A 22551-nucleotide genomic window follows, 5' to 3' on the forward strand; every position below is an offset into this window, starting at 1 on the left:
TGGGACTTGCAGAGGCCTCATCCCCCAGATACTATGCCCTGTGTTAGGCTCAGAAGCCCGACACAGGGCTTCTCAAGTCTGTGCCAGTGATTTAGCTAGCATAGTCTGAAGTACCCCCATTGTGGGTGCTAGGGCTTTATTCCGGGTAAGGGTAAAAAAGGGGCCTTCCCCTGAGGAGAACTCTGGCTGCTTCCTTGGCCCTGCAGGATACAGCAGCGTCCATTTTGGTGCCTCTGAATCCTGCAGCGCTGGGAAATATAGGATTGGGCTGCTCGGCTGAAATCCTATGCACATCTACATGGGAGCACATTCCATTGAACTTACTTCTGAGTAGACCTGCCTAGGATTGGGCTATAACATAGTTTCTCCTCCGAGAGATGCAGAGACAGAGGAGAGAAGATGTGTCAACATGCTGCTTTTCCCCAGCATGTCATAGAATGAAATCATTAAAAAAAAATTAGAATAGAGTTTTGGCAGACCTAGTGCTATTGGATTTGGTTTTCTGTTACTCAGATCACGCTGTCCATTAACACAGGGGATAATTTCTATGTTTTCAGAGAGTATGAAAAGTGTATGAGGGCAGACTCACTAATAGGCAATGCTGGAGGTAGTGATACAGATTCCTAACTGCAATCTCTAAGGGTGAGAAGAATCAGCAACTCAAAAAAACAGAACACCACCTGATAAACAAATGAACTGAAGGAGATAAAAATGTTTGTTTTTCAGACTGTAAGTTAGATTCTGAAGACATTCATTTATGGACTCAGTTCTCATGATTATGAGATGTTTTTAAAATCTTGTGAGATATCATAGATATCTATGAGAATGCATGCCATACCAGGGGGTTTGTAGCTGCAGACAGCAGAGAGATTTGGGGCCTGTACCCATTGAAATGTATAGCATTTTTGTCCAATCATTTTCAGACAAGGGACATAACCTTTGGAACAACATTCTCCAGTGCTTTTTCATTGATACAATGAAGTACAAACTATACATTGTTAATTTGTTAGAGGAAGAAAATTACTCAGGACGGGCCTGACCTCATTAATATTAATAAATTTGAGAGAGCTGACATCAAAGCTGGAGTGTTGGGTCTCAGGGGGCTGATTGTGCTTTGAAGATGTTTTTATACCCTTAAAGTTCAGAATGTGAATGGCTAATGGCTGGTAACAGTAGCAGTGCAGAGTACCTTTGAAATATGAATAAGCACCCAGCCAGCTAAAATATTTGGAGATCTCACATGATATTTGGGTAATTTTGGATTATCTGAGTTTTCAGAATACTTTATACTCTGATAATTTCCCCATCCAGGTCACTTGTGAAGCCTCCTATCAATGTGTTTCTAGTGCCACCGCCATCCTGTCCTAACATGATGGCAGAAGGGTTGCCATCTTGCTTGGAAATCCATAAGCTAAATCCAGGCAGTTTCTCTGACCATGACAGCATCTGTTTCAATTTCTCCATTTTCATTCAAAGAAAAAGTAATGTCATCTAAATTCAACCACTAGTTTGCAGATAAGGCCATGTTGCCACACTCTAGAAACAAGGAAAATTAAGGCACAAAATAATTTGACTGAAGCCTAGTTGTCACATACCACAAATAAGATAAAGCTGTAACTAGACTAAATCACAGGTGGGGACTCACATGAAGGAATACTCCCTCCTCCTCCAACAAAAAAATCCTACCCACGGAAAATTAGTGTATCAGAGAGACAGCTCTGATCCTTTTCACTGACATCTAGTTTTCTAAGTGCAAACATTTGTTTCTTTAAATGAAAAGACATTCAATTATATGTTCCCCACATGTGCTCTGGTAGAACTGCCCAGACATATATTTACTACCTCCTTACAAAAATTATTTTATTGAATTATAAACAAAAGCCACCCACGATATATAATAATGAATTGTATATGCAAAATTAACATCAAGAATGTAATGGATAAACAGGAACATAACCACAAAACACCAACTTAGAACAAACACAGATCTAGCCATCATGATTTAATCAAGGGCACGTATAGGCTTGCTGCAGAAATGATATTACATTATACATGGAAATCTGGGTCTTAAATCCTACAAAGCTAAGAAAATAACTGCAGAAGTATACTTCCTATATTTTAATTATTTTGTTTAATGTTAAACTCTCATTGGAAAGTTCAAAATTGGCTCTGAAATGAATATATAGCAGTTATTTTGTGAATTACTGTGTATCTGTTCTTTTACATTGACTGCAAAGAACAAAATGGCTCCTTCCCTAGGCTGGCCCTCTTGTGGACAGACTCTGTATTGATAGTTCAGTAGATCCTACTACAGTTTCAAATGTCAAAAGGATCATCCTAGAAGGGGATGCAGAAAAATGTAACTTCGTTTCAGCTCTATAATACCATATGTACATGTTGAAACACTTCACAAATATTATCTTAGTAATATTTACATCAACCCTGCAAGATAGGCCACTTTAATTATTGTCTCCCCCATGTTACCAAGTTTTGTAAATACTATATATTTCCAGTTTGTTTAATGGTTCAAGAACAGTATTCAGCATTCAGTGTACTAATGACTATACAACAGGGCCTAGGAGAGGGGGGTAAAGAGGGTAATTTGTACCCAGGCCCAGGGTCAGAAAGGGGGCCCAGGAGCCAAAGGAGGGGGCCCAGAATGTTCCTGGGATCTGACATTTTCCTATCTCACCTGAACTCGCTGCCTATGCATGATGCCGGGGCACAACCAGGAGCATGTAGTAATAACTACTGCTGCAAGCCATGCACTCTAGGCCCAGGAATGCATCCATGACCCTCCTTAACACAGTGTCAAATCTGGGAGGAAACCGGCCTGCCACAGTAGCTCTTTGGCTTGTGGATCCCATAACCATGAAGGAATGTATAGAAGCTCAGGGACCCAGCTGTGGGGCTACAGCTGCTGCAGAAGTTCATTTTGGTCCATTCTAGTGTGAGCCTAAATACGATGAAGCTGTTTTTCTGCAATGGATTTTCTATATTTCAAAGATTTTAGAGAGACTTAGGAGTGTGTTTGGTTTTCAATATTACTTTATCTATCTGCCAGTTCCGCATGGTTGGGTAGACCTGGGCTCTGCATCAAGAAGCCTAGTGGACCTGGGCTCCAAAACTATTGTGGCTGTCAGCACCCTCCCCCTTCCCTATTTTGCCTCCTGGTCTGCCTGCTCCCATTGCCCCCTCCCCCTTTGGGAAGGGGCCCAGAAGAAACTTTGTACCCCCTGATAAAATTCCTCTCATAGGCCCTGCTATACAATAGTGTACTGCCAGCACTGGGTGTTGTAAATGTGCTGTAAGGAATACCCATGACGTCCTGTGCTGAGTCAGCATCGGTGCCGGCCCAGCACAGCTGCCCAGTGCTAGGTAAGTGTTCCAGGCAGTGGTGAGGACCTCAGGGGTGGGGTGGAGGTATTCTGAGGTGGGGGGAAGGCAGGGTGGCGGGAGGACCTGGGGTGGGAGGAGAGTGGGACTGGCAGACCTCTGCTCTGCAGGACCCAGAACTCCTTGTCGGGACAGACAGCCCAATATGGAGTCTCTCAAGTCTGCACTGGCAAAATAGTCGGCACAGACTTGAGAAGCCCCACTGAACACTTGTGAACCCTGCCAGGTGTAATACCTACCACCAGAAAGTGCAAAAAGGCATTTGCCTGAGGCAGTGGTTCTCATGCATTTAGCACTGGGACCCACTTTTTAGAATGAGAATCTGTCAGGACCCACCAGAAGTGATGTCATGACCAGACGTGACAGCATCAAGCAGGAATATTTTTAACAATCCTAGGCTGCAATCCTACCCACACTTACCCAGGAGTAAGTCCCATTTACTGTCATTGTTAAAAGAATATGCACAGTAGCTTGTTAAAAGTACAGGTCTGTAACATTTCCCCAAATGCAGTCACATACCATCAAGTCTAATATATTAAAATATTTAAATGAATGGGGACCCACCTGAAGTTGGCTTGTGACCCACCTACTGGGTCCCGAACCACAGTTTGAGAAACACTGGCCTAAGGGATCTGGTATTTATCTACATGTGTATGCTTTTTGCCAGTTTTAGAAATATTTTGTTTAATGATGATGATGAATATCTCTAGATTGCTTACAACAAAAGTAGTTCACATAATGGTTTACACAGCAACATGTAAATGCTTTACAACAAAAGTAGTTCACATAATGGTTTACACAGCAACATGTAAATGCTATATAAATGCTTATTTCCTTTAAAATAAATTAAACTTTGCTTTTAAATTACTAGAATAGTGTAGTGGTTCTGGAGTTGGACTTAGGCCTGGAAGATCCAGGTTCAAATTCCTGCTCAGCCATGAAGCTTCCTGGGTGACCTTGGGCCAGTCACTATCTCTCAGCCTCACTTACCTCACAGGGTTGTTGTGAGAACAAAAGGAAGGAACACCACTCTGAGCACCTTGGAGGAGGAGTATTAAAATATGAAATATAGTACCTTGCTTTCCTTTTAGGATTACTCACTTTACCACTATGGCTCATGGATATCATACCAAGAGGATCTTAAAGCTCTTTGGTGGCCAGGTTTTTTTTTGTTTTAAACCCACTAATTAGGATTACTGGTGGCTTGTAGGTTTTTGAGTTTTAGGGGAAATGGTTAAAGGTTCAAGAGGTGGGGGGGGGAAATCCTGCTTTTCCCCACCCTCAGCACGAAAGCACTTTGTATTGGCAACCTTCAGTCTCGAGAGATTATGGTATCGCGCTCTGAAAGGTGGTTCTGGCACAGCATCTAGTGTGGCTGAAAAGGCCAATCCGGGAGTGACAATCCCTTCCACACCGGGAGCAAGTGCAGTCTGTCCCTGGTCTGTCTCCCTGGCTATGGGCCTTCCTTCTTTGCCTCTTAGCCTCAGACTGTTGGCAAAGTGTCTCTTCAAACTGGGAAAGGCCATGCTGCACAGCCTGCCTCCAAGCGGGCTGCTCAGAGGCCAGGGTTTCCCACTTGTTGAGGTCCATCCCTAAGGCCTTCAGATCCCTCTTGCAGATGTCCTTGTATCGCAGCTGTGGTCTACCTGTAGGGCGCTTTCCTTGCACAAGTTCTCCATAGAGGAGATCCTTTGGGATCCGGCCATCATCCATTCTCACAACATGACCGAGCCAACGCAGGCGTCTCTGTTTCAGCAGTGAATACATGCTAGGGATTCCAGCATGTTCCAGGACTGTGTTGTTTGGAACTTTGTCCTGCCAGGTGATGCCGAGGATGCGTCGGAGGCAGCGCATGTGGAAAGCGCTCAGTTTCCTCTCCTGTTGTGAGCGAAGAGTCCATGACTCGCTGCAGTACAGAAGTGTACTCAGGACGCAAGCTCTGTAGACCTGGATCTTGGTATGTTCCGTCAGCTTCTTGTTGGACCAGACTCTCTTTGTGAGTCTGGAAAACGTGGTAGCTGCTTTACCGATGCGCTTGTTTAGCTCGGTATCGAGAGAAAGAGTGTCGGAGATCGTTGAGCCAAGGTACACAAAGTCATGGACAACCTCCAGTTCATGCGCAGAGATTGTAATGCAGGGAGGTGAGTCCACTTCCTGAACCATGACCTGTGTTTTCTTCAGGCTGATTGTCAGTCCAAAATCTTGGCAGGCCTTGCTAAAACGATCCATGAGCTGCTGGAGATCTTTGGCAGAGTGGGTAGTGACAGCTGCATCGTCGGCAAAGAGGAAGTCACGCAGACATTTCAGCTGGACTTTGGATTTTGCTCTCAGTCTGGAGAGGTTGAAGAGCTTTCCGTCTGATCTGGTCTGGAGATAGATGCCTTCTGTTGCAGTTCCAAAGGCCTGCTTCAGCAGGACAGCGAAGAAAATCCCAAACAAGGTTGGCGCAAGAACACAGCCCTGCTTCACTCCGCTTCGGATGTCAAAAGGGTCTGATGTGGAGCCATCGAAGACAACAGTGCCCTTCATGTCCTTGTGGAAAGATCTGATGATGCTGAGGAGCCTGGGTCGACATCTGATCTTGGGGAGAATCTTGAAGAGGCTGTCTCTGCTGACCAGGTCAAAAGCCTTTGTGAGATCTATGAAGGCTATAAAGAGTGGCTGTCGTTGTTCCCTGCATTTCTCCTGCAGTTGTCTAAGGGAGAATACCATATCAGTGGTGGACCTGTTGGCTCGGAATCCACACTGCGATTCTGGATAGACGGTCTCTGCAAGTACCTGGAGCCTCTTTAGTGCAACTCGGGCAAACAGCTTTCCTACAACGCTAAGGAGAGAGATGCCGCGGTAGTTGTTGCAGTCACCCCTGTCACCTTTGTTCTTGTACAGCGTGATGATGTTTGCATCCCTCATGTCTTGAGGTACTCCACCTTCTCTTCAGCAGAGACAGAGGATTTCATGCAGCTCAGTGACGATGATCTCTTTGCAGCACTTTAGGACTTCAGCAGGGATGCTGTCTTTTCCAAGTGCCTTGCCAAAGGCAAGGGAGTCCAGGGCCACGTGAAGTTCTTCTAGGGTTGGTTCACTGTCAAGCTCTTCCAGCAGAGGCAGGCACTCAATGTTGTTCAGTGCTTCTTCGGTGACTACATTTTCTCTGGAATATAGCTCAGAGTAGTGCTGCACCCAGCGTTCCATCTGCTGCGCCCGATCCTGGATGACCTCGCCTGTGGCAGACTTCAGAGGGGCAATTTTCCTCTGTGTTGGACCTAGGGCCTGCTTGATACCGTCATATGAAAGCACGAAAGCACGAAAGCACTAGTGCTGGCCAAACAGAATAATTTTTGCCAGTGTTGTTTACATAGGACCTTTTGCAATTATCCTGTAAGTGTAAAAATTGAAATAATCTATTGACCCCTGTTCATTTTCCTACTTGTTTAAATATAAGTGAAAAGGCATTTTAGAATTAATAATTAATTCTGTTTTTCATGGTCTTTCATAATAACCACCAGGGGGCAAAGTATAATCATAGGACAGTAATTCTCACATTCACCCCAGTGGTAATGACTGCAGGAATATAATATTTCTTGGACTAATTTGAAGTAAGCATACATTCTTTTACATTTCAAGGTGACATAATTATTTAAACCATTAATTAATTATGTTAATTAAAGCTGTAGAATTTTTAACAGTTCCAAAGAAGATGGGGGCCACAGAAATATTAAGAAGCATTATTTACTTAACATAATTTATATACAGTTTGAGCACAAAAATTATATTTAAATTTCATTAAACACAAAAACACTATTGGGATTTGAGTTTAGAATCCTCAAGTGCAAGAATGGGCTGCATGTACTCTACTGCACTCAAGCATCTCCCTCTGTCAGTTTTGACTAGGCTGATCACCTATTGCTATTGTCATAGCGCCACCTACAATCATTCTCCCTGCTTTCCAGACAGGTAACTGGCAGAATATCTCAAATAGCATCATCCATCACTTTGGCTATGCATACAAGGTACTAGTGTATTATCTCTTAATGCCATGAGCTGAGTTTTTCTGTAATGGTGGATCACCCTTTAATTCATGTGTGCCACCATTGTTGTATCAAGACAGCTATCTTTGCAGGAGAAAAATGTGTGTGTGTGTGTGTGTGTGTGTGTGTGTGAGAGAGAGAGAGAGAGAGAGAGAGAGAGAGAGAGAGGAATAATGACAACTTATTGTAAATAGTGAGCTGGTAGATAACCAGATAGTGAGCTGGAGTATCATCATAACAGCCAAACCTATGATCTAATGAAGCAGAAATATTTTCACTGGGACTGAAAGTTTTGCATGCTCAAGGTGATCTTTCGACATATGAACAGCATTTCAAAATTCTGAATAGGTGGGTGGACCTGGGCTCCAAAGACTTTTTCAGCTGTCTCTACCCTACCCTCCACCCTGTTTTGTCCCTTCCTGTTCCTTTTCTGCTCACCTGTCACCATCCTCCCCTGCTCTGTTTCACCTCTCCCCTTTGCAAAGGGCCCAAAAATTTTTTTGTACCCCTGATAAAATCCTCACCTGGGCCCTGATGGGAAGCATGAAACTTCTGAAACATGATTTTCTAGAGCAGTTTGTTATTCAATATGGGGAATTATTGTTTAAAAAATAAAAGTAAAATATCTCATTTCGATTGTCTAAAGTAATATAGTACTTTGGATACCAGCCTGTGAGTGAATTGAATTCAGTGTGTCAAAATACTTCTCTGACAGATGTATCTGCAGACAAGCCTGTAAGGATCATAGCCTTAATGTACATCCTTTGCAATTATACTTATATCTGTTTGGCTTTGCTATTCAAAGTAGCTTACAACATGTAAAATCATATCACCATCACATTATTTTACAACAAAATACATAAACAATGAGTATTTGTTTATGAGCATTATAAATACAATAGAGTATTTATCACAGTGGTATCCTTTTCTTAAGGAGCATACAAAGGAGTTATTCCATCATGATATCCTAAGTTATTCCATCATGATACCCTTGAACAATAGGCTGGACTAAGAGATCACCCAAGGAGCTTAATGGTGAAGCTTGGATCCTTGATCCAAGTCTCATGCTCTACCCATACATACACCACTAAGTAAATAAACATACTGAAAGCTTTCTCAAGAACAGAACAGTTTTGCTTGCCTTCTAAATACTAACAATATGGATGAGCTTATCTGGGAAAGGGGGTCCCATAAAAGTAGAGCTACTGAGAAAAAGATCTTGCCCTCTAGCAAATTCTATATCTGTTCTGGTGTGGGAGCACAGAGCAGCATACAGTTCCCAGACGGGTTGGTATAATGTGGTGGAGGAAGTTCTTTTAAAGGAGAGGCACTGCCTAAAGTAGAACAAATGTCCTAGTGGTTCTCACACATTTAGCACTGAGACCCACCGGGACAGAATGCAAATCTGTTGGGACCCACCAGAAGTGATGTCATGACCGGAAGTGACATCAAGCAGGAAAAGTTTTAACTATCCTAGGCTGTAATCCTACCCACACTTACTCAGGAGTAAATTTCCTTTACTACCATTGTTAAAAGAATATACGTAGTAGTTTGTTAAAAGTACAGGTCTATAACATTTCCCCAAATGCAGTCACATATCATGGCAGCATCGTCTACCATGACCAGAGACTGTCAATCTATATCACTTCAAATCTTTCTTGGATTCACTTTCATTCTTAAAGTTAGAACTATTAAGCGTACATAGAACAGCATGGGTTGATGAAGAAAAATCTGCAACAAGAAACCCTGCCTCATTAATCATGTGGATTTCTTAGAAAACTTAAATACCTATGCACTTGTACTACCCAAAATGTTTTGATAAAGTGTCTCAGCAAATTCTAGTGTGGGATAATCAGTAACTGGTTAAAGAACAGGAAGCAGAGACTATGTATCAACATATGTATTTATAGTAATAGTAATTACTATTACTGTTACTATTAAAAAGTGATTCTATAATGTGTTGTTGTTAACAGTATTTATATACTGCTTTTCAACAAAAAAATGTTCACAAAGTAGTTTACAAAGAAAATAAAAAAACTAAATGGCTCCCTGTTCCTAAAGGGCCCACAATCTAAAAAGATGCAAAAGAAGAAAAGATGCAAAGGTATCTTTTTGTTATCATACTATCTAATTATAAATACATTGGCAAACAAGTTAGGCATTTAAATTAGTTTTAGCTATATATCGCATGACTGTTATAATATTTTCACAATTTAAAAAAAATGAGGCTATGAGCACGATCCTAACCAGGTCTACCCAGAAGTAAGTCCTATTTTGTTCAGTGGAGCTTACTCTCAGGAAAGTGTGGTTATGACTGCAACCTTTAATTCTTTCAGCAGTCCTGTTCATGTCTACTTAAAAGTAAAGTTTACTGAGTTCATTGGGACTTGTTTTCAAGTAAGTGTGTATAGGATTGCAGCCTAAATTTGGTACCAGCTAGTCATATATCTCGCAACTTAGTTCATAAAAATTTTAAAGACTATATTTATGATAAAAGTGTGATTGTTTTGCTCCCATTAAAAAATGGGAGCAAAAACACATAAAAAAAATTTTTTTAAGTCCATTTTAAGTTAACTTAGTTGCATGTAAATCAGATACTGCCTTTTGTGAGGTGGGGGCTGGGAGGTGGGTTCTCAGACTTTTTGGTCTCCTGATCCCTTTACACTCCTAAGGGGCCTTGGGGAGCCCTGTGCAAAGTCTTGGGGTGTGCCAGAGTGCCGGCACATGTGTAGAGTGGTGCAAAGCCCAATACCAAATGCTGGTGAAAAGCCAGAGCAGGAGTAGAATGAGGAAGGAGAGTGATAAACAGGCCAGGTGAAAGGGACAGATGAGCAAACCAGGCAGGGGGGCAGGCTGCTTATGGTGTATAATGGAGCCCTTGAAGGAGCGCAGTTTGAAAAACATTGGTTTAAAGCAGGGGTGTCCAAAGTTTTTGGCAAGAGGGCCACATCATCTCTCTGATGCTGTATCGGGGGACCAGGGAAAAAAAGAATTAATTTACATTTAAAATTTGAATAAATTTACATAAATGAATATATTAAAGATGAACTTATATGATTGAATGAAGGTCTTGCAATCGCTCAAGGCCTATAAAAGGCCTTGCACAAAGCAAGGCTGGCCTTTCCTTTGCTGCCGTTACTGCATCACAGACATGAAACAACAAGCAGTGGAGGGAGCCCTCATTCCACAGCTCACGTGAGAGGTCAAACAGTCGTCCTCACGCTGAGAGCAGTTGCGTCGGGCCAGTGTGGGCTCCAACAAATCTCCACAGGGCCAGAGGCTCATTGGAGACTGGGGGTCCCTGAGGGCCGCACCGAGAGGCCTCGAGGCCCGCAAGTGGCCCTAGGGCTGGGGTTTGGGCACCCCTGGTTTAAAGGTTTAGAAAAGATAAAGAATCATAATACTTTGTGTTTAAAATCTCAGTAGCCAGCCTGGTGCGGTGGATAGGCTCAAAAATCCATGTTCAGCAATACAGTCCTATCCATGTTTACTTGGAAGTGAGTCCTACTGCATTAAATGGGGTTTATTACTAGGAAAATGTGCATAGACTCGCAGCCCAAATCTCTCTTCCAATCAGGAACGTGCGGTAGGTGGGGAAGCAGGTGAGGCAGAGCCTCCCCACTGGAGTCCTTTGCAAAGCGCCACCACATGCAAGGTGTGCAAACACACACAACCCAAGTGCACAGCTTGCACACCTCATGCGCACATCTCATACGTGGTGGTGCTTTTTGAAGGACTGCGGTGGGGAGGCTCTGCCTCACCTGCCTCCCATCCACCGCAGGTCCCTGCAGTGTGGTGCTTCACACACTGTAAATGAGCTTATGAGGGTTTAACAGTGAGCTTCAAAACCAAGAGCAAACATAGAGGCAAATGAAGCTTGTACTGTACATTTGCAGTGAGGAACAGCACATGATGTGCTCCCCAGTGTGACCATCATGGAAAGGCTACCGCTTCTTATCAGTAAGTGTTATGGGGCTTCCAAGAACCCAGCACTGAGGAACCACCAGCCTGCTACTCCAGCACGCAGTGCAAGCAGTGGGCGAGGCAGCCCGTGACGTGGACAGTGGCTCACACGTCATCGCAAGCGAAGGAGAGGCCAGCTTGCCCTTACACAAAATGGCCGCCTCGGCATCGGTGTACCGCCCTTCTGCTGCAACGCGAGGGAAAGCCCGAGACGGTTCTCCCAAATCCAAGATGGCTGCTCCAACCGGCTGTGCGGCAGGGTCAGGAACGCCCGGAACAAAGATGGTGGGAGGGCTTCAACGAGATCAGGCTGACAAAGGTTGACTAGAAGGCGGCAATCCTCACCTCACTTTCCTGGGAGTAAGTCCCATTGAACACAATGGGACTTACTTCTGAGTAGACCAGGTGAGAATTGTGCCCTAAGTCTTAGGGAGGTTTATTTAAAAAGGCTTGCCATGTACAAGTTGAAAGGGACACTTTTAAAATTCCTGTTACTGCTTTAATGTCATAGCTGAGTGACAGCCCAATCCTATGCATGTCTACTCAGAAGTAAGCCCCATTATAGTCAATGGCGCTTACTCCTATAAGTGTGGATAGGATTTTAACCTGTGTGTGTGTGTAAACACCCCCACACAGCTATAAGATACACACTGCTTTTAACACGCACTGCTTTATGTGATGTTACAGCTGTTTGTATGTATACACAATAACAATAACATCACATAAAGCAGTGCGTGTTAAAAGCAGTGTGTATCTTATAGCTTTATGTATTTAAACTACACAACTGCTCTTGCACTGCGCCCAGAGCGGCGTGTCAGCCCTTGAAACGAACACTGACAGCTTTAGCCTTCAGAGCACCGCGTCGTTCTGCCCTTTGGCGTTTCCGTGACGCAAGCAAAAGCCTTCTGCAGTGTTGTTGTTTGGAGGCGCCCGGAATTGCCGCTGAAGGTGACTCTCACCCCGCTTCTACCTCTAGGGGCTCGCGCGCGCCCACTATGGCCCCACCGGAAGTGATGTGTGAAGAGGGCTGGGGGGAGGGGATGCTGAAGAGAGTAGAGTTTGGTCGCGCTGCGTGCCGGAAGAGCACGAGCTAAAGTGGGCGGCGGCGGGAGGGGGAGCTGGGCTTGACTGAGGCGCTTCCTGGGGCTCCGTAGCGGGAGGGGGGAGGGGCGGGAGTTTCAGATGGAGTCGCTTTGATGGCGGTTGCCGCGAGAGTCCCCGAGTGACCCTCCCCTTCCCTCCCCTTCTCTTCCAGTCAGGTCCGGCCCAGCCATGCTCGGCCCAGCCGCCCCTGTAGCAGGCCAGAGGTAAGTGCTGCGGCCGCTGCCGCTCTCGGTCGGGGCTGACAGGTGAGATGACCCCCTGGCCCCCCACTGCTGGAGGAGGAGGGTTGGTGCGAGCAGCGTCTCCCCCCCTGCTGCCTGCCGTCTGCACGCGCAGCCCCTCTCCATGGAAACGGGGAAGCCCCCCGCCCCTTCCGAGGAGGACCTGCGACGCCTTCCTCTCCCTGCTAGTCTCGGGGCGCAGCCACAAAGCGTTGGGGGGGCGGGGAGTGGGGAGCTCCTCCCCCCGCAGTGCAACAAGGCTGGGCATGTGCCTCTTGGGGGGACCTGTGGCTGCCCCCAGTATGTGGGGTGGGGTGTGAGGAGAGGCCTCCCGTGTGCTCCCTGAAGCATCTGGTGGGCCACTGTGGGGCACAGGAAGCTGGACTTGGTGGGCCTCCTTTAGCCTGGTCCAGCAGGGGCTCCGTACGTCAAAGGGGGTGTCTGTCAGGCGCTTCCTTCCCCCCTGGAGTGACTTCGTGACAGGCAGAGACATCGTGCCTCCCTTTAGAAAGTTAGGAGGAACTGATAGCATCCTCATGAAGACATCCTGTGGCCTAGTCTGGGCCGTCAAAGGTATTGGGTTTCTCCTGGGTTTGTTGCCAATGTATTGTCTCTTCCTCTTCAAACGCAGCTGCCAGTGCCTCTGTGTGCCCTGTAAGTATTCTGCCTCTCACACTTGCTTCCTTTTTCTCTACTGATACCAGTACTTTAAATACCGGGGGAGGGGTATTAACCCCCCCAGTATTTAAATACCCCAGGAGGGTATTTAAGCTGATTTGGGTTGAGCAGTGTGACTTCACTATCTCTACCATTGTGCATGTGCAGGTTTTGCACTTTGGGGTTTATGACACAAATCAGGTTGTGCCGTGCACATGAAAGGGGAGCATCATGCATATGTGACCATTGTGGAGGGCTTTCCTGCTTGGCACTGGGGGCATAACCTTCACATGAGGTTGAGAGACAACAGCAAAAGATCTATTGCTGTAAAAAAGGTAGAAAGGACAGAGCAATCCTTCATTTTCTTCTGAATTCTTGTGACCTGCGTGCAGGGTTGACTGCTATATTTGGGGAGCAGGAGCGATCAGTAAACTTACTTTTGGATGGCTCTTTGAGTTGGTGTATAGGAATAGTTTTGTGAGTATAGGTGTGTTTTTGATATATAGGGTTAAAACAAGTTTTTACAAAAATTCAGATAAATGGTCAGGTAAACACAAATAACTTAAATAATTCCTTAATTGCTATGGAGAATACCCACCTACCAATGTTGGAATTCTTAGTTCAGGTACTTTGCAGCCAAGTTTCATATTGTGGTTGGGGGATTTATGTTCATTTTTCTACTTGAAGTTGTATGTTGCTGTTTTCACTACAGAAAACAGAACTTGTTGACATCTACCAACCCTGAACAGTAACACAATATTATGAGAATGTTAACTACTCCATGTAGGTGTAGGGGTACTTTTGTTTTCAAAGCAAATCTATTCATGGAATTAATTGACAGCAGTTTAGATTTTGCCGAGTGTTCCCTGAAATCTCATTTTAAGTTGCTTTTGGGACTGAAAATGTATTGCGCTGTTGCCCCCGTAAATAAATAAGCAAGAGTTGTTTATTTCTATTTAACTAGAGAACAGTATTACAAAAAGCATCTAGTTGTCAAATTTGTTATACAGTAAACTGAGTTTATGTTGAAAAGATAACACTGTTGGATTTTTTGAAACATAAATTGAGAGTTCTACCCTTCCCACTGTAAGTTCCCTTCTCATTTTGGAGCATAATTTTTTAAAATCAAATATGTGCACTTGCAAGTGCTGCCAGAGCATGAAGAATTAAGATGCCCTAGGAAAGAAGACTTTGTTTACTTTGTGCTATTTGTTCTCAAACTTCCTTTTCATGTGACCAGAAAAGAAACCTAAGACAAAATACAATCAATTCTACTACCATAGGGATTGAGCAGCCAAGTAATGACTACTTGTTTTTCTGAACGTCACAAAAATTCATCTCTAATTTAGAGGCAGGCAAAAGTGAAATAGACACTTTCAGTTTCAGTCACGGGAAGTTTCAGTAGGGGAAATGTGGGGAGAAGCACTGTAAGAATTCTTTAATACTTAAAATACATTAAGAAGACTCCAGAGCGTTTGGCACGACATTAAACCATAAGGATGAGGCATGCGTTTGTGGCTGTATCCAAGTGTGTGGGTTCACACACTTTTTTCTTATGGATTCCCATTACGATTCAGTTACAGAAACAACTACTTTTCTCTCTCAAAAGTTAATTAGGTACTAGTGTCTTGATACTATAGAACTGTTTGATGAAAGGGAAGGCCTTGAAACACACACACAACCTCTTTATTGGGATTCATTTTCTCAAAGACATTGAATAGCAAGATAAATGAGGATCATAACTAATATACATAGACAGAGATAACACTGATAATACTTTTCTTACAATAAAACGGGTTTTGGTTTGGTGGAATCTGCTGTGTTTTTGTTATTGTGTGTTCTAAGTAAATATTTGAAACTAAAATCCATCATGGGAAAACTTGAGTTTTTCCAGAAGGTGAGCGAAAGAGGGAACTACGTGGTCTATTGTAGTATGGCATTATCATTTGACCATCTATTCAACAGTCTGAAAGTGGCTATGCTGATTTTTTTACTGACAAAGTGGTCAACAATCTACTACAGTGGTTCCCAAACTTTTTCAACTGGTAGCTCCCTTGACCTACTAGGCTAGTAACTAGGTCATTGGCCATGGCTCCCCATTAGGGCTACGATCCTGTAAATTGTCTAGGGTGGTGGGTTTTTTGCAACAATTTTTGCAGCTACCCTGGCTAGGTTCCATGGCTCCCTGGGGAGCCATGCCTCATAGTTTGTGAACCACTCTCCTACTAGATTGGGAGCTGAAAATAGTGCAAAAGAAAGTCTTGGAATGCTAATAGGGAGAATGGAAGTGACAGTGTAGCACAGAGTTTCTCAACTCAGTGGTACTTGAGGCAGTGTCCAGTGGTACTCGCAAGAACCCCAGACACCCATCACCTGGTAGTAAGACCAGCAATCTGACACAACAAAAAGTGGTAGAGGGCTCAGCTCAATGGGCCGACCTCCAGTGTGTACTTTTTGCATGCTCATAAAAGCCCTCCTGTCTGCCCTGACCCTTCCATCAATGTTTGTAGTGTCACATCTAGCCTCCCAAACTGGAAGCAACAGATAAGAACATAAGCCCTGCTGAATCAGGCCAAAGGCCCATCTAGTCCAGCTTCCTGTATCTCACAGTGGCCCACCAAATGCCCCAGGGAGTACACAAGACAATAGACACAGTCTGTGCCTCGGTGCCCTCCCCTGCATCTGGCAATCAGAGGCAGCCTGCCTCTAAAACCAAGAGCTTGCACATACCTACTATGCCTTGTAACCCATGATGAACTTTTCCTCCAGAAATTTGTTCAATCCCCTCTTAAAGGCACCTAGGCAAGATGCCATCACTACTTCCTGTGGCAAAGAGTTCCACAAGTACATGTTGGGTAAAGAAATATTTTCTTTTGTCTGTCCTAACTCTCCCAACACTCAACTTTTGTGGATGTCCCCTGGTTCTGGTGTTATGTGAGAGGGGGGGAAAAGCGTCTCTCTGTCCATCCCTTGCATGATTTTGTATGTCTCAATCATGTCCCTGTCCCCCCCCCCCCAGGCGCATCTTTTCTAGACTGAAGAGGCCCAAACGATGTAGCCTTTCCTCACAGGGAAGGTGCCCCAACCCAGTAATCATTTCGGTTGCTGATGATGACATCATTGCCATTTACATCCAGTGATACTTCCAATAGTCAACTGTGCAAAGTGGTATGGTGGGGACAAACGTTGAAAAACACTGATGTAGTGTGTTCAAAGCTGCTTCTTTCTTTTTTATGTTGTGAAACAGAGAGAGGCTGGATGTAAGTCTTGACATTCCAGTATACTGATATTTCATTCCTGTCAAATCTTAAGGGTGTTGTATGTGTGCAATGAGTAGGAAGACGCCTCTAGCTATTAAGCTTTTGTTACCTAAATACTACTTTTGTGCTAGTTGTTTTGACTGAACATTTAGGTTACTGTGGCCTCTGTCCCTTTCAAATAAAATACAAGAAGATAATGACAGGAAGATGATCCTTTGCTGACCTTTCTTCTGTATTGCAAAGATTACGCAGTATAGCCTTCAGGTATTTTTGAGCTTGAAACATTGAGATCCTTTCTTTAGGTGCCTTTATAGAAAAAGGTCTTCCACAGCAGCTGCTTAGAGGGAAAAGTTGTAGGAGCTGGTTAACTTATTGCTCATTGCCTGTTTATAATGCCATGGGCTCCTAGACTCTCCATAAGTGGCGTGAAACTGGGACATTAGTAACTGAAGCAGGTAGCTGCTAGAGAAACGTAATATCTTGAGTTCATGTTTCCATTAGAAGCAATGGGAAGGTACTGCTCATTATTTTGACGCTTCAATTTTTACAGGTAGTATAATGTTCTTGATAGAGCAGCCTATTTAGAGACAATCCAGTTATACATTATAGATGATGTAAACTTATGCTAGCTAAGCAAAGTATAGCATTATTTTGCTGGTTGTCTCTGTTGTAGATCTGAGTTTTAATACTTTGAAAGGTTGTGTTGGGTTGTGGTGTCCATCAAAAGAAGTCAACTCTTTGTCTCCTAGCATATGAAGTACTGATATATTTTGAGTATTTGAGGTGACCAAGTTTGTGCTGATTAAATGTGAAGTTTTGCCAAACATTTGGAACATAGTAAGATGCCTTATGCTGAGTCACTCAACTGGTCCGTCAAGATCAGTTTTGTTAACTCTGACTGACAGAACTCTCTAAGGTTTCAGACAGGTTTTTTCCCCCCTCCCTGGAGATACTGAGTATTGATCTGGGGACCTTCTGCACTCAAAGCAGATGCTGTTCTGCTGAACTATATCCCTGCCTCTGGAAAAGAGTCTTGGAAAAACCTCTTATTGTTCATGAGAATTATTCCAGAACAAGTAGAAAGCATTCATCCAGCTTTTCTATTTTTATCTCAGTGTTCACTCGGGCAGTTATTGGGTGGTTACCCATGCCTGGGCAGTGTGTTTCACTACGGAGTCTGAAAAATGAATAAAATAGAGGTGAAAAGAGATTACATTGTAGAGCAAATGACAAGTGAAAATTTGTTACAGAGTCTGGGTGGCATACACTTCCGTTGTTAAATTCAAATGTGAAATTTTTGAGATTCTAGCAAAAATGTGCAATTTGGTGTCCATATTGAACTAGAAACAGCCAGTATAACCCTTAAAAAAAGTTCCAGAAATTAAACGCCAGGTTAGCCAATTTTGATTCTGAGTAGATTGGTGAAAAATAGAACAAACCTTTCCAAGGAAGAATCAACATGATTGCTGCAAAGAAGACTTATCTCACGGTTTTTTGGAGTTTTTTTTTTGAGAGTATAAGCAAGCATATCTTGTTAGTCATTAAATAATTGGACTTGTGAAAACATTTTTGATAATGGACACTTGTCTATTATGTAAACTTAGCAGTCATGAGAGAAGAGGTCAGGTCCTTTATGAATCAGAAACTGGTTAAACAACAGGAAGCAGAGGATAGAAGTAAAATGAACAATTCTCATAACTTAGGTGGGTAAGCTGTGGGGTTCCCCAAGGACCCCACAAGGTTCCACAGGTATTGGAACCTGTGCTGTTTGTTGATTGCCTAAATTTGGAGGTGTACAGCAAGGTGCCAAGTTTGCAGCCCCATATGATACCACATAATTCAGAATGATGAAAGTTCAAGTTGACTGTGAATAGCTTCAAAATGATTTCTCCAACTGAGTGAATGAATAACAAAATGGCAAAGATGGTTCAATGTAAGCAAGCATAAAGTGATGCACAATGGAGCAAAAAATCCTAATTTCACATCAGGAACCAGACAAAAGATAACTAAGGGTGAACACAAGAAAAGAGTGTTATAAAACTAGGCATGATATAGAGAATGCAAGTAGAAAACCTTTTTTCTTTCCCATAGAAGTAGAAATTGGGGTTATCCATTGACTCTGATTGTCTGCCTGAATCTCATATTAGTGAAAGTCGTTTTTCATACAACTTACAACTTTCATACAACTGACAAGAATTCATTGTCACACAATTCACTGATGACTCCCAATTTAGGAGGAAGGAAGGCTGAGTATTTAAAAGGAAGGCTGTTAGTATTATGCACTGCTTGTGAGCTCCCTAAAAGATTTTGGCTGGACACTTGGAGGAATAAAGTAATGGACTAGATCAGTGGTTCCCAAACTGGTGGTTTGCGACCTACCAACCTGGAAAGCGCTTGTTCCTGCCTCTTTAAGGGAGGGGGAAAGACAGCATCGCAATCCCCAGGATTTCGCTGCTGCTGGGGTTGGGAAGGGTTTTTTTTACTTGTAGCCAACTCTGCTGTCCTGGGAGATCCGAGGTAGGCCCTCCATGGGGCTCCCTGTGCCTGCAAAAGTCTAAAAAAAGATACTTACGGTTTTTGTGACAAAACCAGAAGTGTCCATTTTTTTTGCTTTTTTCCATGCACAGGGATCCCTCCCCAGTACTGTGCCAGTGGCTGAAGGTAAATGTAAAAACAAACAAACCCTCCCATCCCCACCAGCATTGTTATCCTGGGGATTGTGTTACTCTCTTGACCCCTCCCCACACACATTTATAGTGCTCCCTTGTAGGAGTTTGGGAAGCACAGGACTAGATGAATCGTTGGTTTTATCTAGCAGCTGTCTTTGAATGGTCGCATGTTCCATTTAATATTACTTGTTTCTAAGTAAGTATGCTTAGTAATTGGGCTGGGGTATTGTAGAGTCATTAATTTCAGACTGTTTTCTCCACACATGTTTGATTGAGAATTGGGCTCTACATTTTTAAGCTGAACTGGACCATGGCTGCATCCAAACAGCTACAAGTGGTGTTCCTCGTCTATACCAGAGATTTGCAGCCTCTCTTCCTACTGCAGAATTTTGCACCTCAGAAATCTGAATCTGAAGGTCATGGATGCAGTATGATATGAGGAACTGTGCTGTAAAGCAAAATTCTGCATGGACCTCTTCTTGTCAGCAAAAGGAAATTACAATAGATGGGATCCTGAAAAAACCAGTGCTAAAGATCAAGAAGCCCTTTGCAACAGCATGGGAAGCAGTATGGCAGCAGGGGATGCCTGGAAGCTATGACTGAAGTATTAGTGGTTTCTAAGTATTTCTTCCACTTTAGTGCGCCCCCCCATATGTTGCATTCTTTGCTATTACCAATGGTCTCTCAGACCCAACATTGTCTTTTCCAAAAGATCAGGGAATTTCAACAGGAAGTAGGGTGCAGTAAAGATGCCTTGTCGCACCAGTGCTTCTCTGGGTGCTGTCCAAGAAATTCTAAATTTCAGTGCTAAATGACTTGTATCACAATCCTATACGTGTTTACTGAGAGTAAGTTCCAACTTGTTAAATGGGGGCATAGTCAGGCATAGTCTGATAAGAGTAAGAATGCAATGAGAGCCAAGGTGGCGTAGTGGTATGGGAGTTGAATCTGGGTTCAAATCCCCACTCAGCCATGAAACTTCCTGGGTGACCTTGGGCCAGTTACTATCTCTCAGCCTTGCCTACTTCACAGGCCTGTTATGAGGACAAAAGGAGGAGAGGAACAATGCTTACAACCTTGAGCTCCTTGGAGGAAGAATGGTGAAAAAATGTGAAAAATAAATAGATCTGTAGCCTTGGAACCTAATCATAGCAGACCTTGCTCTGTTGTGAGAGTGCATCACTAAAAGAATTAATTTCATCACTGCTTGAACAAAAACTTAGAAACCACATTGTTATGTTTGTCTTGCAAGTGTACAGGTGTGTGCCCCTTACCGATGTTCTGGCTAATGCCGGGATTGCATATGCAATGACCATGTGTGGTCACATGGTTGTCAGGGGTGCACACCCCCACGTCCAAATGCAAGGGGAACTCTGATCCTCTTGCTTCCAGAGGGTTATCTGAGCCTCCCAGAGTGGCACTGCCACTCTGCAAGGCACTGCCTCTGCAAGGCTCAGGAAAATCGCATCTCTTGCATGATTTCTGGGGTCCTCCATGAAACCAGAAGTTGTGCCAGAGATGTGATTTCCCTCAGTCTGAGTCTCACAGTAGCAGCGCTCTGACATATGGTGTCTCTAGGAAGCTTAGACAACCCTCCGGAAGGGAGGGGAGCTAAGCATTCCCTTTCCTGCGGAGTGTTCAGATTGCGTCAAACACAGCTTGACAACAGGGATTGCAGTCCCGATCCCCATTGTTAAGTGGCACATGAATGTATATGGTTTTGCAAATATGCATTGAAAATGCTGAGGATTGGTTTGTCAGGATTATGAGTGCCATGACAGAGTAATACTAGCAAAGTTGCATTTGTTCTTCTGTGATTGGATATTTTAACACACTGATCCCCAAACTTTTGCACACCATGACCCACCTCATTCTCCATGGTGGAGTTGCAACACAATGCTCAAGTCTGCCCCCCAAAGCCTTATCTAAATTCCCTGAAGGCTGCTTCGGGGCCACACTGGCCCTCTTTGGTCCTCTGAGGGCCTTGGAATGCCTCCCAGACAACAGGAAGTCATGGAAATAAACCAGAAGTTGCTTCCAGTCATTCTGGAGACATTCTATAGAGACCAGTGGAGGCTGGTCTGGTTGTGCCGGCAAGGCCTTGAAGCAACCCCTGGGATTCCACCTAAGGCTTTTGGAGGCAGATTTCAGCATTTTGTCATGACCACTGTACATTGTGTTGTGAAATGCTGTTTTAACATGTTCAGGCATCTGAAAATCTTATGCATTTGTTTTAGGACACTAATTTGAAAGTGTTTAGTTTGAAATGTAGTATGTTCTAAAACTGTAGTTCTCAAAGTAACTGTGAGTCTTTGCAGGATGGTGGCAACATGATCAGAGGGGCTTTTAAAAAACCTTGCTCTGTTTGCACTGGCTTTTGGAGGTGCAGGGACTCCTATGGAGCCCTGTGCAGGGCTTCCCATGCCTCAAACAAAATGCAGTTGTGACCCACTTCCGGTTTCACAATTGCAGCCTGGAAGTGGGTCATGATTGCATTTTTTTCATTGTTTTAAGGCACGGGAGCCCTGCAGAGAGCTCTGCAGGTCTCCCTGCAGTTCCTGGAGGCTGGTGCAGAAAGGGGTAAGTTTTTAAAAAGTCCCTTGATCCCCAGCATTGCCTCTTAATGCAGCCCACCAGTTTGAGAACCTTTGCTCTAAAATATGCTTTACCATTTACCAAAAAAATTTACCATTACTTTCCTCAAACCATGAATAACTTTTTAAAAAGACAAAAAAGGCACCTGGTCTTTTATCCTATGAATAAATAGGATTATTCCTGAAATTCGTGCTCTAGTTCTTTTCTGTAGTGAATAGGTGTAGAATTGAAAATACTGCCTCTTTAGTCTGAAGCACAATAATTTTGTCTTACTGGTTTAAAGTATCCTGAATATTTGAGCCTAGTTAAGGATAAACATCAGAGGATTTTGTTTTTATCAGTAAACTTTGTTCTTAGGGAAAATACCTGGATGGCTATTGGAAGAATCTTGTCTCCAGCTGCCTGGAAATTCCACCTTTATCACCAGTTTTAAGGCCAAACCACATGATGGCATAAACATATGCTCCAAAGGCAAGCTTCCAACTAGAAGCTACTTTCTATTGCTTTAGCTTTACAGGGTAACTGTATCTGCTGAAACTGGGGTACTGGGGGGCGGGGAATTCATGCTCATCACACACACCATTTTTAATCTACTGAGAAGAGAAACTTCTTCAGGTTTAAGATGGCATATGCAAGGAGCATGGAGTTCATCCTCCTG

The 22551-nt window shown here is 43.6% G+C and overlaps 1 protein-coding gene across 4 annotated transcripts in view; it reads left to right on the top strand.

The window, feature by feature from the left end:
• Nucleotides 1-12648: 12648 nt before the first annotated feature.
• The window catches only part of AFTPH (aftiphilin), a 47182-nt gene continuing 37279 nt past the window's right edge, over nucleotides 12649-22551 (top strand). For all 4 annotated transcript variants that reach the window (XM_066639322.1, XM_066639404.1, XM_066639491.1 and 1 more), the window contains exon 1: nucleotides 12649-12694. The gene's annotated coding sequence lies outside the window, so the exon portion shown is untranslated. The remainder of the gene's footprint in view (nucleotides 12695-22551) is intronic.

Source organism: Tiliqua scincoides, chromosome 1 (assembly GCF_035046505.1).
Source record: "Tiliqua scincoides isolate rTilSci1 chromosome 1, rTilSci1.hap2, whole genome shotgun sequence".
NCBI lineage: Eukaryota > Metazoa > Chordata > Lepidosauria > Squamata > Scincidae > Tiliqua > Tiliqua scincoides.